The following is a 20,215-nucleotide window of genomic DNA, read 5'->3' on the forward strand; positions in this document are numbered from 1 at the left end:
GATCTTACTTCACTTCTCGTCTGCTGAGCACGCTGAGTGGATGCTAGTTCTCTCTTCTCCTGTGTGTGAGTTAATCTCTTGCTTGTGTGCGTGTTAGCTCTAGCTTGTGTCTGAATGTGTTAGTTCCACTAGGGCACTATTGGTTAGGTTAGTGTAGTGTTTAAGACAATTAGTGTAGTTAGCCAATGGTGAAGGCCACCGTCTTGTTCTGTGCCGTGTCGTTGACCAGCATTATGGTGCTTTTTACAAGTGGTTTTCATCAACAAGTGTACTGAACTAGATTACCCGTGACAATGGTGGAGATGCAGGGTACAGTTAAACTCGTTGATTGAGAACAATTTACATTTGATTTTGTGTGTGTGAAACAAAACTTGAACAAATTTGTGTTGGAAGATTGAGGCGTCCCATAGTTAACGTTTATGTTACGTTGCATATATCGTTCGCCCGTTCAACATAAACACTTCGCTGCTTTTTGTGGTCATGTATCGTTCCAAATTATTTGTGTGGCACGATTATCTGTTTCTTTTTAAATTTTGTAGGTTCGTCATTGTGGAAAATTAAATTGATTGGAAATTTGGGAATCGACGTATCAACGTTGAGTACGTTGGCATGCTGCTGAGTCATCCAAGGGAGTTGGGCCATCCAACGTTTTTCCCAATTACGTCTTGCCGACGTTGGCCTTGTGTTGCGAGCGAAGAATTTTTGATTCATAAATTCTTTGATATTCGTTTATTAATTCTATTCTGCTTTTTATTAAGATTTGAGTCGAAGATTATTGGCTTTTGGGTCTTCTTTTTGGAAGTGGATAATCCCGTTTTGATTTGTTCGTGAACCAGACCCAAGGGCTGGTAAGTTGTGTCCCCTAACCCTCATAGACTTTTTCTTACAGGTACTTGAGGCTTGATAGCCGTTTTGATTGAGAGTGAGAGAGCATTGGTTCCTGTTTGTTTGTGAGTCTTTGACTCTTCTCTTGTTGATGGCCACTTGTTGAATACCCCCCACAAAACTTATTGATTGCGAGTAGCTTCCTCCCTATTTTCGACTATTAGTTGGGATTGGAATTGGGTGGCGTTCGGGGCGAATATTTGTCACATTTCCTTTGCTACAGTAAACGAATAAAATGACTGGTCAGGACCAAGCGGGTCACGGGGAATTTGTACTACCAGATAACGGGCCAGGCAACGACGTTCACCCTCCAAATCTCGAACAAAACGTTCCGCAAAACGTACTAGGCGCTCCCAACGTATCTCCAGTAATTCATGTGGGAAATTTTAGGGAGCGGGACCCTCCAGTTTTCCGCGGGTTGCCACACGAGGACGTGATGGAGTGGATCCATAAGTTCCAGCGGGTGTCGGCTTTTAATCAGTGGGGCCCTGTCCAACAACTTCGACACATTGAATTCAGTCTAGAAGGGTTGCGGCAACATGGATATCGGGACTACAACCTCGTCCACAAACGTATGACGGGATGATAGCAGCTTTGCAGGGAGCATTTTGGCACCACAACTATGCGATGGAATTAGAATCCCGATTGCGAGCTAAAAAACCCGATGAGCCGGGTCATACTGTTATGACATGATCTATCTATGCTCAAGAGTCGACCCGGGGATGACCGAAGAGCGTAAACTCCAATTTTTATTCCAAAACATGGAACTGGCGTTGATGCAAAGAGTGTTTCCCCAAATGGACCAGTTAACAACCAATGAGCTGTTCCGGCGTCTTCAAGCTCATTGCCAGGCCTCGCTTATTGCGGAGTGATCCATCCCTGTAAACAATATCGTCCCTGTGCCACCCGTAAACTCAAAGGAGGAAATCGAGAAACTCGTACGGGACGAGGTATCAAAGAGTCTGGATCCAATTGTACGTAGATTGGAGCAGACAACGCGTACAATGGGAACTGCCGGGGGATCGGGATTTAATTCAAGGATGCGGACACCAGAGAAAGGGCGAAATTCGCAGTGGAAAAATCGGGATTGTCCGAATAAACGGACATTAGACGGGCGGCCAATTTGTAACAATTGCGGGAGTCCAGGGCACCTCGCGCGTAGTTATCCAAAAGGGAAAGGCTGTTACAATTGCGGGGATCCCGGGCATTTTTCACGTCAATGCCCCAAACAAAAAAAAGATGGTGGGTCCCCAAACAAGCAATAGCCAAAAGATTTGACCCAAAAACCGGCCAATTCCCCTAAACGTCAGTCAAACTAGAACCGGTGGCAAGGGGGGAGCGTGCCACCGTTGTTTTGAATTTTCCCCAAACTGATTCTCGTCGCCTTATTCTCAAACAAGTTGATTGCCAGGGGCAGGGTGTTAAAGCCATCATTGATACGGGATCCGGAGCTTCGTTAATTTCTCCAAAATTTTTGCCGAGCGTTGGGGATTGAAAATTTTAGAGAATGGCAAGGACCTCGATTGTAACTTATGGATGGGAAGACGTTAGAACCGAGCGGAATGGTCAAGTTGAGAATCCATGTAGAAGGGCGTTTGATTTGGGTCATAGCGGCGGTGAGTGAAATGAATGGGTTTGATCTGTTGTTGGGGAATGACGCGTTATCGCAGTTGGGTTGCTTCTCGGTCCAACACAACGATGCTGGGGTGGGGTCCTTCTCGATAACGCCCACAACTAGCGAAGAGAGTCCAAGGGGGGAGGAAGGCTATATTGTGAATTCTGAAACTCTAAGCATCCCTGCGTTCTCAATGATGCACGTTGACGTTGTCGTTCCACAGTTGGGCGGGCAAAATCTAGGCCATATGGTAGAACCATCTCCGAAAGTGATGGCGGATCAGGGGTTTTCGATTGGGCGGATCTTGCTACCATCGCGTGTAACTGGTGGGACGCATCGTTTTCCCTTAACTAATTTCTCTTCGTCTACCCAATTCATTCCAGCGGGAATGTTCGTTGGAAAAATCCTGTCCGTTGATCAAGTCTTGGATGAAAATCGTGAAGGTGATCCCACTGCTGTCCCCACCGAACCGTCGTTACCATTCGCGAGTCGAGTCAATAAAAATCTGGGAGATGAGGATCGGGAAAAAACTGTCGCGTTGCTGAATCGATATCTGCGTTGTTTCGCCGCATCACCGCATGAGTTGAGTCGTTCGAACGTATTAGTTAGACACGTAATTGATACTGGGAACCATTTGCCCGTCCATCGGGCCCCTTATGCTAGTGCGTGGCGTGAGCGCGAGTTGATCAACGATCAGACTCAGACCATGATGCGGGGTAATGTTATCGTCCCTTCCAATAGCGCGTGGGCTGCACCAGTCGTTTTGGCCAGAAAGAAAGATGGGGAATGGCGTTTCTGCGTCAATTATCATCGGTTGAATGCGGTCACAAAGAAAGACGTGTATCCCCTCCCAACAATTGATGATGCCCTTAGTCGAATGGAAGGTTCGCGCTATTTCTCCATCCTAGACATGCAGGCGGGGTACTGGCAGGTCGAGGTCGACGAGCAGGATCGGGCTAAAACCGCTTTCATCACCGTGGATGGGCTGTTTGAGTTTCATGTGATGCCGTTCGGGTTAACAAATGCGTCGGCAACGTTCCAACGAATGATGGATGTCGTCTTGGCAGGCCTCAAGTGGAATTCTTGCCTTGTCTATTTAGACGACATCGTCGTCTTCGCGCCCACTGTTTCTCAACATCTAGAGCGTCTGGAGTCGGTCCTCCAACGTATTGAATGGGCGGGGTTGAAACTGAAGTTGTCAAAGTGCTCATTCCTAGAGCAATCTCTTTAAGTCTTGGGCTTTATTGTAAGTGGCGAAGGGATTTCTCCAAATCCCGAAAAGATCTCCGCCGTGCGTGATTTCCCTGTTCCGCAGAGTGTAAAAGAAGTACAAAGCGTCCTTGGTCTTATTACCGGAGATTCGTCCCTAATTTCACTGTCGTGGCCAACCCTCTCTCGAATATGACCAAAAAGAACCAACGTTTCTCCTGGGGGGGGGGGAAGAGCATCAGCGTAGCTTCGACGCTATGAAAACCATCCTGATTTCCCCTCAAATCTTGGCCCACCCACGGTACGATTTGCCGATGGAAATCAATTGCGATGCCAGTAATTATGGGGTGGGAGCCGTCCTTGTACAAAAAACGGAGATGAAAAACACGTCGTTGCGTACGCGAGCCGCCTTCTGAGCAACCCGGAAATTAATTATTCAGTATCCGAGAAAGAGTGTCTCGCTCTTGTCTGGTCCGTCCGTAAATTTCGATCCTACATCTGGGGGCTAAATATAAGAGTGGTGACGGATCATCATTCTCTTTGCTGAATATTGAAGAAACGGGATTCGTCTGGGAGGATTGCGCGGTGGAGCCTTCAGCTCCAAGACCTTGACATTGAAATAATGCACCGTAGCGGGCGCCTTCACTCCGATGCAGATGGGTTGTCACGGGCTCCAACGGGTTGTCCCAAGGAAGAAGAGGAGATTCTTCTCCTGAATGTCACTGTGGTTCCGTTTGCGTTGGATATCGGGTTGGCCCTACGGGAATCTGTGGTGGGAAGGCATCTTAAGAGGGATGAAAGATACACCGCCCACTCTCGGGATTAAAAAATTGATTCAACCCTATGAGCTGAGGGGGGATGTCCTTTATCGTCGTCGAATTCGTGGTGGGGTGGTATCGAATCAACTCTGTCTCCCCAAAAGCCTCATCGAACAAGTGCTTTTAGCCTGCCATAGTGACGTTACCGCTGGACACTTGGGAGTGACGCGCACGACGTATAAAATCCAACAGCGATATTACTGGCCGGGAATGCGACGTCAAATTACTCGTTTTGTGTTCTCATGTGTCGATTGCCAAACAAAAAAAAACAGGCTCAGGAAGCGCCTGCTGGTCTTATGCGTCCGATACGCGTTAGTCAGCCGTTTGAGAAAGTGGGGATTGACTTGATAGGCCCTTTCTCTCTCACTAGCGCCGGGAATCGACACGCCATTGTGGCTGTTGATTACTTAACGAAATGGACAATTTGCAAAGCTGTTCCTTCTGCGTCGTTCAAAGAAGTCGTCGACTTCTTTGTACGGAATGTAGTCCTCCAACATGGTGCCGTGCACCTGTGTTCCTAATCTCCGATCGCGGAAAATGTTTGACGGCCGATTTCTCTGAGGAGCTTTTCAAAGCCTTGCAGACCAATCACTTTGTTACGGCTGCGTATCATCCCCAGTGTAATGGGTTGATCGAGCGGTACAACCATACATTGTCGGAAATGCTCTCGATGTACGTAAATTCAGTCCATAACGATTGGGATGGGTTCATTGATTTCGTCACGTTCGCCTACAATACGAGTCGCCAAGAGACGACTGGGTTTAGTCCATTCTTCCTCTTATATGGGTGGGAGGCCGTACTGCCGATTGATGTTGCGTTAGGAAATAATCCAGAAAAAGATTTAGATGTTGGTGATTCCAGTGACCGTGCCCGTACGCTGACGACGAAGCTCTCCGCTATCCGTGAAAAGGTGAAGAAAAGGATGGCGATTGTTCAATCAAGACAGAAGAAACGGTATGATCGCCACCGCCGACAAGTGAAGTTTGCTGTAGGCGATCCGGTGCTCGTTTATTGCCGTATTCGGAAAAAAGGACGCACGACGAAGTTTCTGCATCGTTATTTTGGCCCCTACCGTATAGTACTGTACGTCGAATAAGCGATCTCAACTATATCGTAGAGCCACTGTATGGGAAGAAGAAGAATCAAGATTGTGTTCATGTGTCTCAACTAAAGCCGTTTAGGCATAGTGCGCCGAGTGGAAAAGTGAGCGTTAAATCACCTGTAGTCAAGACACCCGTTTCAATTATCAAGAAGCAGACATCGGAAAATCAAGTGAAAGAAAAGACGCCGAAAGTGGTGCGGTGGTATGATTAGCAATCTCGAGCTGTGGATCAAGAGCAGCATTGCGAAAAAGACACTTCATCAACAACTGGATGAAGTGACGAAAGAGTGGGCGGTCATGTTCTCCGCTCCCGCCGAAGATTGAAGTCCCCGACTTGAATTGACCTGTAGTTTGATTGTGTGATTTGTCGTGTGGCCAAATTAACGTGTTGATTGTAGTATCATGTATGTTTGGCTTGTTGAAATAATTTGATTTTGTTGTGTCGTGAAGAGGTTGGACCGTCACGACCGAGTGAAGCTGTGCCGTGAAGTGGTTAGACCGTCACGGCATAGGCTTTCACTGTGGGGATCCTGTGAGCGCGCGTGAGAGGTTGGAAGGTGGTTCCTTACAGTAATACTGGGAAGATGGTAACTTCCAACAGTGTGCGGAAGCTTCCGAGGAGGATGTGTCTTCCTGTGTGTGTGTGTCTGTTAAGTAAGATGTGCACTTAGTTTAAGCTAGTTTAAGTTTATGATAATTTCGGTGGTTGGGTAAAAAATCAAAAAAACAAAAAACAAAAAAATGGGAACTAAGATCATTTGCTTTTCGGTCGTATCCTCTATGTTCAATGATCAGGACGATCATTTTTTCGTAAGGGGGAAAATGCCACGTCCCGTTCTGTTTGCCTTACTTTTGCTTACCAGATGAGCGCTAGATGGCCTTGTGTCGCTTGGCGTCCTTAGATTTAGTCCAGATCTTACTTCACTTCTCGTCTGCTGAGCACGCTGAGTGGATGCTAGTTCTCTCTTCTCCTGTGTGTGAGTTAATCTCTTGCTTGTGTGCGTGTTAGCTCTAGCTTGTGTGTGAATGTGTTAGTTCCACTAGGGCACCATTGGTTAGGTAAGTGTAGTGTTTAAGACAATTAGTGTAGTTAGCCAATGGTGAAGGCCACCGTCTTTTTCTGTGCGTGTCTTTGGCCAGCATTACGGTGCTTTTTACAAGTGGTTTTCATCAACGAGTGTACTGAACTAGATTACCCTTGACAATATTCAAGAACCGTTAATTAATCCGTGGGAGGTCAGTGAATTAGTTGCCGGTTTGATGAGGAAAGGTGTCACGACCGAACAGTCAAAAGCTATTTCAAAAAAAAACATCCCCTGAATTTCAGCGACGAGTCATTTTCCCTTAGGCCGCCCAAACTCGATGGTTTCATGCAAAGGAGGGCTAAAGACAAAGATAGGTTGAAGGCGGTTTATGCGTCGGAAGAGCCGTTGGTCACGACTCAATTGAAGATCATGGACATTGCGCCTCCGCTGATCGATTTGTACACTCGAGTCTTATCCTTAGACGAAGGTGAAAAGAAGTCTATTGCGACGGAGAGTTTACTGGCCGTGTTGCAGCAGTGGGCACGAGCCTATCACCACATCACTAAGCAAAGAAGACGGGCGGTGGTGTCTTTGATAGAACCCAGCTTTGACTTTTTTTCGGCCGATCCTGAGGCCTTTGCAGCGGAGAGGGAGGCTCAAAAGCTCCTTTTCACCCAGAAATTCTTGGAGAGCATGTTGAGAGAGGCATCCCAGGATGCAACACTGGCCGCCACATCAAGGATTAGATCAGTAAAAAGGAGAATGGCGGGGCCACGTTCGGCCGATCCTGAGGCCTTTGCAGCGGAGAGGGAGGCTCAAAAGCTCCTTTTCACCCAGAAATTCTTGGAGAGCATGTTGAGAGAGGCATCCCAGGATGTAACACTGGCCGCCACATCAAGGATTAGATCAGTAAAAAGGAGAATGGTGGGGCCACCCCAGTCCAATCGTGGTCCGGGATCGAGAAGACCAGAGCAGCCCCAGCAAGACAGTCACGATGGCATTGGCAGCAGAGGGGGACGTCCGCAATACAGCAATTCGTGGTTAAGAGGTGGAAATAGGTAGGTCTTAATTCCCAAAGTAAGAATAGAATCAGTTCCCGTAGAAAAAGTAGGGGCCCGTTTATTGTTTTTTGCGGATCGATGGAAGGAGATAATGGATGACTTGTGGATTTTGGAGGGGTTGTCAGAGGGGGTCAAATTCTATTTTGCTAATTGTCCAGTCCAGCGTAGTGTCCCATGCCCAGTAGCTAAGTCAAGGGAAATGAAGAAAGTCTGCGACACGGAAGTAAGGGAGCTACTAGCTAAACAAGCAAAAGTAAAAGTCACAGACGGATCGCATGCGTAATGAAGCGTCCGCTTAGATAGCGCGCGCTGAATTATTATACTATTTTATTTGAATTTTTTTTACACATACCATACATAGTCATGTGCGAAACAAGCACTATAGTTATTTTGGCCAAGCTTTTATTGTATATGCTTCATGTACTGCGTCTTCCATTATTATAATTTTATTGTGCTTAAACCAGCTTAATTAGAATTATGAAGCTAGATTTAGAGCTACAAACACGTTCATTTGAAGCTGCCAATCTGGAATGTTTCTCACCTTTGTTCTCAATTTGCAAACATTTATCTATCTATATATAATAAAAGAACAAGCTTTTTTGGGGAGGAGCTTATTCATGTCACGGATAATGTGTCAACACAGGCTCCTCCCTCCAAAGCATTTGGGGGAGGAGCCTGTGTCTGTCACGAACATTTGGGGGAGGAGCTTATTCATGTCGCAATGCGAACGCTGTGATTGGTCAGTCGCAAAACACCAGATGTCTATAGCATCGCCGTGATGACGCAATCTTTGATGACGCAGCAACCAGCATCACCACCAGATGTCTATAGCATCGCCATGATGACGAAATCTTCAAGTAAGGTACTGGGCAGATTTCCCAAGATAAAATCTATTACGGGCAGATGATTAAGCTACAGAAAAGCGAATAGCAAAACAGTCCGACTTTACGCTAGACCAAAGTTCCCCGGATTTGACCGGGGTTCAGGTTACTCGTCTATATAATAAAAGAACAAGCTTTTGTGGGAGGAGCCTATGTCTGTGTCAACAATGTGTCAACACAGGCTCCTCCCCCAAAATAAAACATGCCCAAACATGCCCAAACAAATCACCACCAGATGTCGTCGCCGTGATGACGAAATCTTCAAGTAAGGTACTGGGAAGTTTTCCCACGATAAAATCTATTACGGGCAGATCGTGCTACAGGAAAGAGAATAGCAAAACAGTCCGATTTTACGCTAGACAACAGTTCCCCGGATTTGACCGGGGCTCAGTCTCTAGTCTATATAATAAAAGAACAAGCTTTTGTTGGAGGAGCCTGTGTCTGTGTCAACAATGTGTCAACACAGGCTCCTCCCCCAAAATGGAACATGCCCAAACATGCCCAAACAAATCACCACCAGATGTCGTCGCCGTGATGACGCAATCTTTGATGACGCAACAACCATCATCACCACCAGATGTCTCGCCGTGATGACGAAATCTTCAAGTAAGGTAGTCACTGACAGGTTTCCCACGTTACAATCTATTACGGGCAGATGATTAAGCTACAGAAAAGCGAATAGCAGAACAGTCCAACTTTACGCTAGACAAAAGTTCCCCGAATGGACCGGGGCTCAGGTTACTCGCTATTTAGCTATAACTACAGCTATACTATATGTTCCGGAGAAATTCTGTCTTTGAGCCGATTTATTGCAATCTGGCAACGTCCTCGCCTTTATTTCTCGCTATCACTATATTTTCCTATTAGTCGTCTGCTTCTTGCACGTTTTGAAGTCGAGTGTGACATTCTGTTCTCGAAAATCACCGTTACTTGTCTTTCTTTCTGTGATTTCTGTTCGGTCTTTGTCTCACAAGGTTAGTCCAACGTGTTGTGTTGTACAGTCCCCTCCATAAGTATGGGATCACCCCGCGCCGTTCCATAAGGCGGCGTGTATTTTTCATATGGGTTTTTCGGGTGGCAAAAATCGAAAAAATGACATAAATTCACCAAACTTGGAATTTATGTCATTTTACGTTTTTTCTATTGTCTGAATTTTTTTCAGATTTTTTCCCCTATTTTTTATGCCTAGAAAAGTGGCGCACAAAGTATCGGATCACTCCGACGCCGGCCGTGTTGTCTTATGGCGCAAATGGGCTTTTCATATTGCTTTTTATATAATTAATTTTCTAGAAGGAATTTTTATTTTCAAACCGTGTATACTATACCCTTTCATAAATTTACTGTCAGTTTTTCATGATGATATGAATTATTTTCGAATTTTCCCAGATTTATTCGTTTCCCGAGTTTCTGAAATAAGAGACTGCAGAAGACTTCATTTACGGTTTACAACCTCTATCAGCTGGCGTAGGCCGGAAAATTAGTGGCGCTCTGCTTCCTTTTTTACTTAAGGGGCGTATAGAAACGACACTAATTTTCCGGCCTACGGCAGGCGATAGAGGTTGCAAACCCTAAATGAAGTCTTCTGCAGTCTCTTATTTTAGCAACTGGGGAAATTAATAAATCTGGGAAAATTCGGAAATGGTTCAGATCATAATGGAATTCTTACAGTTAATTTATAAAAGGGAAATGTAAAAAGGGTTTGAATATAAAAATTCCTTCTTAAAAATTAAATATATAAAAAGCAATATGAAAAGCCCATTTGCGCCATAAGACAACACGGCCGGCGTCGGAGTGATCCGATACTTTGTGCGCCACTTTTCTAGGCATAAAAAATAGGGGAAAAAATCTGAAAAAAATTCAGACAATAGAAAAAACGTAAAATGACATAAATCCCAAGTTTGGTGAATTTATGTCATTTTTTCGATTTTTGCCACCCGAAAAACCCATATGAAAAATACACGCCGCCTTATGGAACGGCGCGGGGTGATCCCATACTTATGGAGGGGACTGTATGTACATACTATTTATTAATTTCGTGTCATTTTCTTATCGCAGTTCACTCTGGAACTATTCTGCCTTGCCTTATTTCTGTGGTCAAATAGCCTGTGAGCCATTTTGTTCTATTTTCTGCTTTGCAGGTATTGCCCTATTCTGTTTATCATGTTAGTCTTATTTTCTAAAATCTGTCTTTGCCTTTCAGGCACCATCGCTTATACCATTGCTACGTCAACATCGTTATCTCATGCATACAAGCATCCTGGCATCAAACATTTAACTCGCAATACATCCATAGAAAACCCCACTGCCAATTCCAGCTCTAATTTAGCTCCCGAACATTTTGGTCCTTCGAACCGGATCTTTAGTGAACCATTTGGAGTGGAGTTGTCACCAAGAAAGTTGATGCCATTCCACATGCTTCTGACTCGTTTACCCTTCTAGTCAAAGCATTCCAATGAGCTTGTTGTCAGCACTTGCAACGTTAGCCAGGCATTCTTCTGCTGTTCAGGTCTTGGTGGTCAGCTTCTTCTTCAGCCAACACCATCATCGTTGGCCAGTCATAATCCCGCTACACGAGTGTCGTAGCCAGCCCTCCACAGCCAACATTTACATAGTTGGCCTGTCATCATCCCGCTGTTCAACTCATCGTGAGCAGCCATTCAACCTTATTCAGCCATCATTTACATAGTTGGCCTGTCATCATCTGCTGTTCAACTCATCGTGAGCAGCCATCCAGCCTTATACAGCCAGCATTTACAACGCTGGCCTGACAACATCCTGCTGTTCAAGTTCATCGTGATAAGTCATCCAGTCCTATTCAACATCCAGCATTTACAACGTTGGCCTGACAACATCCTGCTGTTCAGGTTCATCGTGACAGTCAGCTTATTCAGCCATCATAATCATTGTTGGCCAGCCAGTAATCGTGCTGTTCAAGTTATCGTTGGCAGCTCTCCTACACAGTTCATCAATATTGAACCAAATGTTTTGACTCGTCTACCTTTCCAGTCAAGGCATTTAGCTCACCGATATTGAAACAATTGCTTTCGGATCGTCTACTCTCCTAGTCGAAGCATTCTATTCAGCATGACACCAGTATTATAAAATTTCAGTTTACTCATTCAGCCGTCTACGCCTCTAGTCATCTGCGGTTCATCTCTATTCGGCTCATCAATATTGAACCACTTGCCTTTCGACTCGTCTACCCTTTTACTCTTCCAGTCAAGGGCATTCAGTCCATCAACTGCTTGACTAGTCTACACTTCTGGTCATCCACAGTCCAGCTCTTCATGTTTCAGCCTCCTGGTTCATCAGTAAACCACTTGCCTTTCGACTCGTCTACTCTTCTAGTCAAGGCATTCAGCTCGTCAATATTGAACCAATGCAGTTGACTCATCCGGTCGTCTACCCTTCTAGTCATCTGCAGTAAAGCTCGTTCAAGTTTCGTCTCGCTTCGTCAGCTCTACTACTTCTACTTCCGTCAACGCAGCTCGAGCTTCATTTTAGTCGTTCCATTCCTCTAGTCAATCGCAGTCTGACTCGTCCTCTCTCCTACTCTACTGCATCTTGACTCGGGAACAATTCACTAGATTATCAGTCTATTATTTTTCTTCTGTCAATATCACCAGTCTATTATCCTACACTTCTGTCAGCGTGATTTGTGTTTTGATTTCAGTCACATGCCTTATTCGATTCAGCCAATTAAATCAGCTCAAGCCCAATCAGCCCAAGCCCAATCAGCCAAAGCCCAATCAGCCATGCCTAGTCCCGGTTTTAGATCCAGCCAAGAAGAAGAAGAAGGCCGAAAGGTTAATCAATCTGCTGGACATGTCGAGCTCACGAAGAGAAGGAGGACAAGCGTTCGCAGTCAGATCACCTCAACGATTCGTCAGATCCGAGCCAACATCGATCAGTGCGGATCACGGGGAGGTATAACCGGTCTAGTCAAACACCTCCAGGATTTAGCAACGACATCTACACTCTTGCATACCCTCTTGCTAACAGTAGAAGATGCAAATGAGAACGACAGGCAAGAGGAGAGGCATCGGTCGTATGTTCAACAGATTGGTGAAGCGGTTGCCGAAGCCGAAGAACACCTGAAGTCCAGAGCTGGGGAATCCCCTTCTGGAGTCAATAACAGTATCAATCAAGATTCGAAACGTGGAGTAAGAGCATCGTAAGAAGAAATCCGTGGGGCGCAACAGACCCGCACACAAGCAGAGCAGTCCAGAAGAAAAGCAGAAGATGCTTTACAGAAATTGCAGCCAGCCGATTCCGATCTCGACAAACTCTCTTCAGTCAGCAACGGAGGTCAATTTCAACCCTTTTCAAGATTGGCGGCTGAACCGACACCACCAATTCAGAAAGCCAGCGTATGTTTTGCTGCTCGTGTCAATCAAGTCTCTTCCAAACACTCGTCAATGTCACACATTTCATCTAAATCCGCTTCACACCCGTTCTGTTTCAAGTGTGAAGGGGAGCAAAGCCTGGAGAGCCATGGAGCTTTCAAATCATCTTCTGCAGGAGAACGTGTCAGCTTTCGCGTAAAGCATCGGCTGTGTTTCGGTTGTCTGAAACCAAGTCAGTCGATTCGTGTCTGCCATCCACGGAAGCTCTGCAGTCAATCCGGCCGCGCCTTACTCTGCGACGCGCTACTACCTGACGTCAAGCGAGTTAATTCCCACGCCTCCATCGTGGTATATCCAGCTACTCTACTCAGCTACAACAAAGGCTCTCAACGAGTGGAGATGGAAGCAACTCTACTTTAATGCAGCAAGGATTTCCCAGCCTCTTGAAACTTTGTGATGATCATCTTATTCTTTCCCGTTCGTCTCCTATCCTTAATGTCATCAGAGTTAGAAACGTCATAGACTACCCTTGCAGCGAAGCAGTTTCAGTATGGGAGGCTCAGTTCATCCTACCACATCCATTGTCTGCTCAATTCTGCCAACGGTGGCCACCGATACATCCATCACCGATTGGCCAGTTCCGAAGAAACATTGGAAGGATCATTTCAATCTATCAGTATCAACGACCTGTGGTATGGTAGCCATTTTGATCGGTGATGGTCTTCTTCCCCTAGTCACAGCTGTCAGAGCCAACACAATCATCAGATCAACCCGATTGGTCCAGCCTGCCGACGCGATGAATCAGTCCCGAGAAAAAGATAATTTCGACACCGAATACCAAGTCACGGGAATGTCCGAAGATCATCGAAAGGCCGTCTCAATTTTATATGGTGGAACCCGAAAGTTTAGTGCCGAGGTTTGCGTCAAGAGAACGCTGTCCGATGACAACCTGCTCCTCCAAGACTGGATTACAAATTCATCCGAGTTCATCCAGTCAGTCGTAAGAGAGCCACACATCCCCTGTATCTTCTGGAATGTGCGCTGAAGAATTGCTGTGCTGTGCTTTGCTGTGCTTTGCTGTGCTTATCCTTTTCAAAACGAAGCACAGTTTAGTATTTTGCTCTGTCTAAAGCTGGACTTAAATTTTTTCAAGAGGTAAAATGAAACAAATGCCCCGAGTGAGGTTCGAACTCACGACCTCGTGATTATGAGACTCGCGCGCTGCCTACTGCGCTATCGTGGCGGCCATCGTCCTTGAACGCTATAACAAAGTGGTACCAACTGTCTTCCTTGAAACGCAAGCAAATCGAGCTGCCAGGAGGCGAACCTGGGATCTCCTGATCCGTAGTCAGGCGCGTTATCCATTGCGCCACAAACCCATATTTTGCAACGAACAATACTAATTGAAAGAAACAACTACTTGTTTTGGAAAGAAAGCGATCAGGTTTGAATCATGTCTTTACTAGTGAAGTCATCTTTTAAGCCTTTAAACAAACCCCCTGTTACACGACGAACAATACTAATTGTAAGAAACAACTACTTGTTTTGGACAGAAAGTGATCAGGTTTGAATCATGTCTATACTAGTGAAGTCATGTTTTAAGCCTTTAACAAGAATTGAATTTATTATTACTGTTCATACGATCTTCACTGAATTGTTGATAGGGAGGTAATACAGCCGGGTTAGCTCAGACGGTAAAGCGCGGGACTTTTAAACTAGAGGTCGAGGGTTCAAGTCCCTTATCGGGCGTGAAACGTAGGTTGTGTACTAGATATGTGGTGGTGTTCGATACGGGATAATTATCCTGTAATTCAATGGTGCAGATAAACTGAGATAATCTGGCTTTAGATGAAAAACGTAAAGGGATAAGAGGTCGACGAGGTTACCGAGCGGTTAAGGTGATAAACTGCTAATCCATTGTGCATTGCACGCATGGGTTCGAATCCCATCCTCGTCGAAAGGAGTAGTTAGGGATATTGGCAACTGTAACGCACTCCAATTGCTATGCAGTGATCAGAGGTTCATAGCATTTCAATGTAGAAACTTAGTCTTCAAGCCACGGTAGGAAATTTATCAAGGTTCTATGGTGTAATGGTTAGCACTTCAGACTCTGACTCTGACAATCTGAGTTCAAATCTCAGTAGGACCTATTTTACTACATAGCGAGATCGTTGCAAGAAAGGCCAGTCAAGACTTTTTCCCACAGTGCAACCCTCTCTTTTATAGTTTATGCACTGCGTTGCTGATGGATTAGGGTACTTGATTATGGTGAGTTATTGTACAACAGTACGTTATTACGCCAGGCTGTCGGAGGGTGCTGTACATGTTCGTTGCAAATCGTTATTTCTTCAAGTCACCGCCATTGCCACTTCAAAGTATGTCTGTTTGCATCCATCCCCAAATACATCCGAGGGACACTATATCTTGCAAACAGCCTACAATAAGCAAACAACACTTTCGTAGTGGCGAGCACAACCCCATCGACGTAAAAACCATAATCGACGTAAACACCACAACCCTTTCTATCCTTTTCAAAACGAAGCACAGTTTAGTATTTTGCTTTTTCTAAAGTTTGACTTGAATTTTTTCAAGAGGTAAAATGAAACAAATGCCCCGAGTGAGGTTCGAACTCACGACCTCGAGATTATGAGACTCGCGCGCTGCCTACTGCGCTATCGAGGCGGCCATCGTCCTTGAACGCTATAAAAAAGTGGTACCAACTGTCTTCCTTGAAACGCAAGTCAATCGAGCTTGCCAGGAGTCGAACCTGGAATCTCCTCATCCGTAGTCAGGCGCGTTATCCATTGCGCCACAAACCCATGTTATACGACGAACAATACTAATTGAAAGAAACAACTACTTGTTTTGAACAGAAAGTGATCAGGTTTGAATCATGTCTTTACTAGTTAAGTCATGTTTTAAGCCTTTAAACAAACCCCATGTTACACGACGAACAATACTAATAGTAAGAAACAACTACTTGTTTTGGACAGAAAGTGATCAGGTTTGAATCATGTCTTTACTAGTGAAGTCATGTTTTAAGCCTTTAACAAGAATTGAATTTATTATTACTGTTCATACGATCTACACTGAATTGTTGATAGGGAGGTAATACAGCCCGGTTAGCTCAGACGGTAGAGCGCGGGACTTTTAATCCTGAGGTCGAGGGTTCAAGTCCCTCATCGGGCGTGAAACGTGGGATGTGTACTAGATATGTGGTGGTGTTCGATACGGGATAATTATTATGTAATTCAATGGTGCAGATAAACTGAGATAATCTGGATTTATATGAAAAACGTTAAGGAATAAAATGTCGACGAGGTAACCGAGCGGTTAAGGTGATGGACTGCTAATCCATTGTGCATTGCACGCATGGGTTCGAATCTTATCCTCGTCGAAAGGAGTAGTTAGGGATATTGGCAACTGTAACGCACTCCAATTGCTATGCAGTGATCAGAGTTTCATAGCATTTCAATGTAGAAACTTAGTCTTCAAGCCACGGTAGGAAATTTATCAAGGTTCTATGGTGTAATGGTTAGCACTTCAGACTCTGACTCTGACAATCTGAGTTCAAATCTCAGTAGGACCTATTTTACTACATAGCGAGATCGTTGCAAGAAAGGCCAGTCAAGACTTTTTCCCACAGTGCAACCCTCTCTTTTAGAGTTTATGCACTGCGTTGCTGATGGATTAGGGTACTTGATTATGGTGAGTTATTGTACAACAGTACGTTATTACGCCAGGCTGTCGGAGGGTGCTGTACATGTTCGTTGCAAATCGTTATTTCTTCAAGTCACCGCCATTGCCACTTCAAAGTATGTCTGTTTGCATCCATCCCCAAATACATCCGAGGGACACTATATCTTGCAAACGGCCTACAATTAGCAAACAACACTTTCATAGTGGCGAGCACAACCCCATCGACGTAAAAACCATAATCGACGTAAACACCACAACCCTTTCTATCCTTTTCAAAACGAAGCACAGTTTAGTATTTTGCTCTTTCTAAAGTTTGACATGAATTTTTTCAAGAGGTAAAATGAAACAAATGCCCCGAGTGAGGTTCGAACTCACGACCTCGAGATTATGAGACTCGCGCGCTGCCTACTGCGCTATCGAGGCGGCCATCGTCCTTGAACGCTATAACAAAGTGGTACCAACTGTCTTCCTTGAAACGCAAGTAAATCGAGCTTGCCAGGAGTCGAACCTGGAATCTCCTGTTCCGTAGTAAGGCGCGTTATCCATTGCGCCACAAACCCATGTTATACGACGAACAATACTAATAGAAAAAAAAACTACTTGTTTTGAACAGAAAGTGATCAGGTTTGAATCATGTCTTTACTAGTGAAGTCATGTTTTAAGCCTTTAACAAGAATTGAATTTATTATTACTGTTCATACGATCTTAACTTAATTGTTGATAGGGAGGTAATACAGCCCGGTTAGCTCAGACGGTAGAGCGCGGGACTTTAATCCTGAGGTCGAGGGTTCAAGTCCCTTATCGGGCGTGAAACGTGGGATGTGTACTAGATATGTGGTGGTGTTCGATACGGGATAATTATTCTGTAATTCAATGGTGCAGATAAACTGAGATAATCTGGATTTAGATGAAAAACGTTAAGGAATAAAATGTCGACGAGGTAACCGAGCGGTTAAGGTGATGGACTGCTAATCCATTGTGCATTGCACGCATGGGTTCGAATCTTATCCTCGTCGAAAGGAGTAGTTAGGGATATTGGCAACTGTAACGCACTCCAATTGCTATGCAGTGATCAGAGTTTCATAGCATTTCAATGTAGAAACTTAGTCTTCAAGCCACGGTAGGAAATTTATCAAGGTTCTATGGTGTAATGGTTAGCACTTCAGACTCTGACTCTGACAATCTGAGTTCAAATCTCAGTAGGACCTATTTTACTAGATAGCGAGATCGTTGCAAGAAAGGCCAGTCAAGACTTATTCCCACAGTGCAACCCTCTCTTTTAGAGTTTATGCACTGCGTTGCTGATGGATTAGGGTACTTGATTATGGTGAGTTATTGTACAACAGTACGTTATTACGCCAGGCTGTCGGAGGGTGCTGTACATGTTCGTTGCAAATCGTTATTTCTTCAAGTCACCGCCATTGCCACTTCAAAGTATGTCTGTTTGCATCCATCCCCAAATACATCCGAGGGACACTATATCTTGCAAACGGCCTACAATTAGCAAACAACACTTTCATAGTGGCGAGCACAACCCCATCGACGTAAAAACCATAATCGACGTAAACACCACAACCCTTTCTATCCTTTTCAAAACGAAGCACAGTTTAGTATTTTGCTCTTTCTAAAGTTTGACATGAATTTTTTCAAGAGGTAAAATGAAACAAATGCCCCGAGTGAGGTTCGAACTCACGACCTCGAGATTATGAGACTCGCGCGCTGCCTACTGCGCTATCGAGGCGGCCATCGTCCTTGAACGCTATAACAAAGTGGTACCAACTGTCTTCCTTGAAACGCAAGTAAATCGAGCTTGCCACGAGTCGAACCTGGAATCTCCTGTTCCGTAGTAAGGCGCGTTATCCATTGCGCCACAAACCCATGTTATACGACGAACAATACTAATAGAAAAAAAAAACTACTTGTTTTGAACAGAAAGTGATCAGGTTTGAATCATGTCTTTACTAGTGAAGTCATGTTTTAAGCCTTTAAACAAACCCCATGTTACACGACGAACAATACTAATTGTAAGAAACAACTACTTGTTTTGGACAGAAAGTGATCAGGTTTGAATCATGTCTTTACTAGTGAAGTCATGTTTTAAGCCTTTAACAAGAATTGAATTTATTATTACTGTTCATACGATCTTCACTTAATTGTTGATAGGGAGGTAATACAGCCCGGTTATCTCAGACGGTAGAGCGCGGGACTTTTAATCCTGAGGTCGAGGGTTCAAGTCCCTTATCGGGCGTGAAACGTGGGATGTGTACTAGATATGTGGTGGTGTTCGATATGGGATAATTATTCTGTAATTCAATGGTGCAGATAAACTGAGATAATCTGGCTTTAGATGAAAAACGTTAAGGAATATAATGTCGACGAGGTAACCGAGCGGTTAAGGTGAAGGACTGCTAATCCATTGTGCATTGCACGCATGGGTTCGAATCCCATCCTCGTCGAAAGGAGTAGTTAGGGATATTGGCAACTGTAACGCACTCCAATTGCTATGCAGTGATCAGAGGTTCATAGCATTTCAATGTAGAAACTTAGTCTTCAAGCCACGGTAGGAAATTTATCAAGGTTCTATGGTGTAATGGTTAGCACTTCAGACTCTGACTCTAACAATCTGAGTTCAAATCTCAGTAGGACCTATTTTACTACATAGCGAGATCGTTGCAAGAAAGGCCAGTCAAGACTTTTTCCCACAGTGCAACCCTCTCTTTTAGAGTTTATGCACTGCGTTGCTGATGGATTAGGGTACTTGATTATGGTGAGTTATTGTACAACAGTACGTTATTACGCCAGGCTGTCGGAGGGTGCTGTACATGTTCGTTGCAAATCGTTATTTCTTCAAGTCACCGCCATTGCCACTTCAAAGTATGTCTGTTTGCATCCATCCCCAAATACATCCGAGGGACACTATATCTTGCAAACGGCCTACAATTAGCAAACAACACTTTCATAGTGGCGAGCACAACCCCATCGACGTAAAAACCATAATCGACGTAAACACCACAACCCTTTCTATCCTTTTCAAAACGAAGCACAGTTTAGTATTTTGCTCTTTCTAAAGTTTGACATGAATTTTTTCAAGAGGTAAAATGAAACAAATGCCCCGAGTGAGGTTCGAACTCACGACCTCGAGATTATGAGACTCGCGCGCTGCCTACTGCGCTATCGAGGCGGCCATCGTCCTTGAACGCTATAACAAAGTGGTACCAACTGTCTTCCTTGAAACGCAAGTAAATCGAGCTTGCCACGAGTCGAACCTGGAATCTCCTGTTCCGTAGTAAGGCGCGTTATCCATTGCGCCACAAACCCATGTTATACGACGAACAATACTAATAGAAAAAAAAACTACTTGTTTTGAACAGAAAGTGATCAGGTTTGAATCATGTCTTTACTAGTGAAGTCATGTTTTAAGCCTTTAAACAAACCCCATGTTACACGACGAACAATACTAATTGTAAGAAACAACTACTTGTTTTGGACAGAAAGTGATCAGGTTTGAATCATGTCTTTACTAGTGAAGTCATGTTTTAAGCCTTTAACAAGAATTGAATTTATTATTACTGTT

General features: G+C 44.6%; 1 long non-coding RNA gene and 14 other non-coding genes across 15 annotated transcripts; 9 read left to right on the forward strand and 6 right to left on the reverse strand.

Moving 5' to 3' along the window:
• Positions 1-9,504: 9,504 nt before the first annotated feature.
• Positions 9,505-10,895, forward strand: LOC124342594. Its single transcript, XR_006918915.1, has 3 exons — positions 9,505-9,570; positions 10,652-10,734; positions 10,797-10,895. It is a non-coding gene; the product is annotated as an uncharacterized LOC124342594 (long non-coding RNA).
• A 3,217-nt stretch (positions 10,896-14,112) lies between these two features.
• On the reverse strand, positions 14,113-14,185 carry Trnam-cau. The gene has a single exon. It is a non-coding gene; the product is annotated as a tRNA-Met (tRNA).
• Positions 14,186-15,019: 834 nt separating this feature from the next.
• On the forward strand, positions 15,020-15,091 carry Trnaq-cug. Its single transcript has one exon. It is a non-coding gene; the product is annotated as a tRNA-Gln (tRNA).
• Positions 15,092-15,551: 460 nt separating this feature from the next.
• On the reverse strand, positions 15,552-15,624 carry Trnam-cau. The gene has a single exon. It is a non-coding gene; the product is annotated as a tRNA-Met (tRNA).
• A 64-nt stretch (positions 15,625-15,688) lies between these two features.
• Trnar-acg lies at positions 15,689-15,761 on the reverse strand. Its single transcript has one exon. It is a non-coding gene; the product is annotated as a tRNA-Arg (tRNA).
• Positions 15,762-16,058: 297 nt separating this feature from the next.
• Trnak-uuu lies at positions 16,059-16,131 on the forward strand. The gene has a single exon. It is a non-coding gene; the product is annotated as a tRNA-Lys (tRNA).
• A 126-nt stretch (positions 16,132-16,257) lies between these two features.
• On the forward strand, positions 16,258-16,339 carry Trnas-gcu. The gene has a single exon. It is a non-coding gene; the product is annotated as a tRNA-Ser (tRNA).
• A 120-nt stretch (positions 16,340-16,459) lies between these two features.
• On the forward strand, positions 16,460-16,531 carry Trnaq-cug. The gene has a single exon. It is a non-coding gene; the product is annotated as a tRNA-Gln (tRNA).
• A 460-nt stretch (positions 16,532-16,991) lies between these two features.
• Positions 16,992-17,064, reverse strand: Trnam-cau. The gene has a single exon. It is a non-coding gene; the product is annotated as a tRNA-Met (tRNA).
• A 511-nt stretch (positions 17,065-17,575) lies between these two features.
• Trnas-gcu lies at positions 17,576-17,657 on the forward strand. Its single transcript has one exon. It is a non-coding gene; the product is annotated as a tRNA-Ser (tRNA).
• A 120-nt stretch (positions 17,658-17,777) lies between these two features.
• Trnaq-cug lies at positions 17,778-17,849 on the forward strand. Its single transcript has one exon. It is a non-coding gene; the product is annotated as a tRNA-Gln (tRNA).
• A 460-nt stretch (positions 17,850-18,309) lies between these two features.
• Positions 18,310-18,382, reverse strand: Trnam-cau. Its single transcript has one exon. It is a non-coding gene; the product is annotated as a tRNA-Met (tRNA).
• Positions 18,383-19,015: 633 nt separating this feature from the next.
• Positions 19,016-19,097, forward strand: Trnas-gcu. Its single transcript has one exon. It is a non-coding gene; the product is annotated as a tRNA-Ser (tRNA).
• Positions 19,098-19,217: 120 nt separating this feature from the next.
• Trnaq-cug lies at positions 19,218-19,289 on the forward strand. Its single transcript has one exon. It is a non-coding gene; the product is annotated as a tRNA-Gln (tRNA).
• A 460-nt stretch (positions 19,290-19,749) lies between these two features.
• Positions 19,750-19,822, reverse strand: Trnam-cau. The gene has a single exon. It is a non-coding gene; the product is annotated as a tRNA-Met (tRNA).
• Positions 19,823-20,215: the final 393 nt, after the last annotated feature.

This window comes from Daphnia pulicaria, chromosome 1, assembly GCF_021234035.1.
Source record: "Daphnia pulicaria isolate SC F1-1A chromosome 1, SC_F0-13Bv2, whole genome shotgun sequence".
In the NCBI taxonomy this organism is placed as follows: Eukaryota; Metazoa; Arthropoda; class Branchiopoda; order Diplostraca; family Daphniidae; genus Daphnia; species Daphnia pulicaria.